Source organism: Arachis ipaensis, chromosome B3, assembly GCF_059453495.1.
Source record: "Arachis ipaensis isolate K30076 ecotype BB chromosome B3, ASM5945349v1, whole genome shotgun sequence".
Taxonomy (NCBI): domain Eukaryota; kingdom Viridiplantae; phylum Streptophyta; class Magnoliopsida; order Fabales; family Fabaceae; genus Arachis; species Arachis ipaensis.
Window position 1 is genome coordinate 128,875,444 of NC_142438.1, and position 3,382 is coordinate 128,878,825.

Genomic DNA, 3,382 nt, shown 5'->3' on the forward strand with positions numbered 1-3,382 from the left:
TCAATCATATCTTTTTAAAACCATAACTTTTCAATCACATCTTCTTAATCACATCTTTTTCAAAATTAGTTTTCAATCATATCTTTTTGATTTCTAAATTAAAAATCTTTTTAAAAAAAATCACTTTATTTCTTTCCCAACTTCAATTTTCGAAAATCATTCATCAAATTTTCAAAATTTCTTTTAATTATTTCAAAATCTTTAATTTTATTTTCAAAAAAAAAAAATTCTTCCCCTCTTCTCACATCCTTCTATTTAAGGACTAACACTCCTCCACTATCAATAATTCGAACTCTATCCCTCTTGATAAGTTCGAATTCTTCTATTTCTACCACTTCCTTCTATTCTTCTTTTCCTCTGACACCTCAAGGAATCTCTATACTGTGACATAGAGGATTCCATATTTTCTTGCTCTCTTCTCTTTCATATGAGCAGGAGCAAAGACAAAGGCATTCTTGTTGAGACTGATCCTGGACCTGAAAGGACCTTAAAGCGAAAGCTAAGAGAAGCTAAGGCACAACTCTCTATAGAGGACCTAACAGAAATCTTCAAACTAGAAGAAGACATGGCAGCTGAAAACAACAACAATGCCAACAATGCAAGGAAGGTGCTTGGTGACTTTACTGCACCTACTCCTGATTTCTATGGGAGAAGCATCTCAATCCCTGCCATTAGAGCAAACAACTTTGAGCTTAAGCCTCAATTAGTTTCTCTAATGCAACAGAACTGCAAGTTTTATGGACTTCCATTGGAAGATCCTCATCAGTTCTTAGCTGAGTTCTTGCAAATCTGTGACACTGTCAAGACCAATGGGGTTGACCCTGAAATCTACAGACTTATGCTTTTTCCTTTTGCTATAAGAGACAGAGCTAGGACATGGTTGGATTCACAACCTAAAGAAAGCCTGAACTCTTGGGAAAAGCTAGTCAATGCCTTCTTGGCAAAGTTCTTTCCACCTCAAAAATTGAGCAAGCTTAGAGTGGAAGTCCAAACCTTCAGACAGAAAGAAGGTAAATCCCTCTATGAAGCTTGGGAGAGATACAAGCAATTGATCAAAAGGTGCCCTTCTGACATGCTTTCAGAATGGAGCATCATAGGTATCTTCTATGATGGTCTGTCTGAACTGTCCAAGATGTCATTGGATAGCTCTGCTGGAGGATCGCTTCATCTGAAGAAGACGCCTGCAGAAGCTCAGGAACTCATTGAAATGGTTACAAATAACCAATTCATGTACACTTCTGAGAGGAATCCTGTGAATAATGGGACAAGTCAGAAGAAAGGAGTTCTTGAGATTGATACTCTGAATGTCATATTGGCTCAGAACAAAATATTGACTCAGCAAGTCAATATGATTTCTCAAAGTCTGTCTGGAATGCAAGCTGCACCAGGCAGTACTAAGGACGCTTCATCTGAAGAAGAAGCCTATGATCCTGAGAACCCATCAATGGAAGAGGTGAATTACATGGGTGAACCCTATGGAAACACCTACAATCCTTCATGGAGAAACCATCCAAATCTCTCATGGAAGGACCAACAGAGGCCTCAACAAGGCTTCAACAACAACAATGGTGGAAGAAATAGGTTTAGCAATGGCAAGCCTTTTCCATCATATTTTCAGCAACAGACAAAGAATTCTAAGCAAAACCCATCTGACTTAGCAACCATTGTCTCTGATCTAATCAAAACTACTCAAAGTTTCATGACTGAAACAAGGTCCTCCATTAAAAATTTGGAGGCACAAGAGGGTCAGCTGAGTAAGAAAATTACTGAACTCTCTCCTAGCACCCTCCCAAGCAATACAGAAGAGAATCCAAAGAGAGAGTGCAAGGCCATAAATATGTCTCACATGGCCGAACTTGGAGAGGAGGAAGAGGCAGTGATTCCCACTGAGGAAGACCTCAATGGACATCCATTGACCTCCATGGAGTTCCCTAATGAGGAACCATGGGAATCTGAGGCTCACACTGAGACCATAGAGATTCCATTGGATTTACTTCTGCCATTCATGAGCTCTGATGAGTATTCCCCCTCTGAAGAGGATGAAGATGTCACTGAAGAGCAAGTTGCTAAGTACCTTGGAGCAATCATGAAGCTAAATGACAAGTTATTTGGTAATGAGACTTGGGAGGATGAACCCCCTTTGCTCACCAAAGAACTGGATGACTTGACTAGGCAGAGATTACCTCAAAAGAGACAGGATCCGGGGAAGTTCTCAATACCTTGTATCATAGACACCATGACCTTTGAGAAGGCTCTGTGTGACCTAGGGTCAAGTGTAAACCTCATGCCTCTCTCTGTAATGGAGAAGCTAGGGATCCTTGAGGTACAAGCTGCAAGAATCTCACTAGAGATGGCAGACAATTCAAGAAAATAAGCTTATGGACTTGTAGAGGATGTCTTGGTAAAGGTTAGAGACCACTACATCCCTGCTGATTTCATAGTCCTAGAGACTGGGAAGTGCATGGATGAATCCATCATCCTTGGCAGACCCTTCCTAGCCACAGCAAAGGCTGTGATTAATGTTGACAGAGGAGAATTGATCATTTAAGTGAATGAAGAATCCCTTGTGTTTAAGGCTCAAGGATATCCCTCTGTAACCATGGAGAGGAAGCATGAAGAGCTTCTCTCAATACAGAGTCAAACAGAGCCCCCACAGTCAAACTCTAAGTTTGGTGTTGGGAGGCCACAACCAAACTTTAAGTTTGATGTTGAACCCCCACATTCAAACTCTAAGTTTGGTGTTGGGAGGTTCCAACATTGCTCTGAACATCCGTGAGGCTCCATGAGAGCTACTGTCAAGCTATTGACATTAAAGAAGCGCTTGTTGGGAGGCAACCCAATTTTTACTTATCTATGTTAAATTTCTATTTTCTATTGTTATTTTATATTTTCTGTAGGTTGATGATCATGTGAAGTTACAAAAACAATTGAAAAAGCAAAAACAGAAGGAAAAACAGAATGAAAAATAGAACACCCTGGAGGAGACAGTTACTGGCGTTTAAACGCCAGTAAAGGTAGCAGAATGGGCGTTAAACGCCCAGTTTGGCACCATTCTGGGCGTTTAACGCCAGAAATGGGCACCAGACTGGCGTTTAACGCCAGGAATAGGCAAGGAGCTGGCGTTAAATGCCAGAAAAGGGCAGCAGCCCGGTGTTTAACGCCAGAATTGGCAGAAAGGGCGTTTTTGCACGCCACTCGGTGCAGGGATGAGCTATCCTTGACACCTCAGGATCTGTGGACCCCACAGGATCCCCACCTACCCCACCACTCTCTCTCTTCTTCACCCATTCACCAATCACCTCAATACCTCTTCTCCAAAAACCCTCTCACCCCTATATAAACCCATCTTCACTCCTTCATTTTCACACAACCTAAACACCAC

The 3,382-nt window shown here is 41.5% G+C and overlaps 1 non-coding gene across 1 annotated transcript; it reads right to left on the reverse strand.

Moving 5' to 3' along the window:
- Positions 1 to 970: 970 nt before the first annotated feature.
- On the reverse strand, positions 971 to 1,078 carry LOC148572430 (small nucleolar RNA R71). The gene has a single exon (XR_015908217.1). It is a non-coding gene; the product is annotated as a small nucleolar RNA R71 (small nucleolar RNA).
- Between the last annotated feature and the right edge of the window lie 2,304 nt (positions 1,079 to 3,382).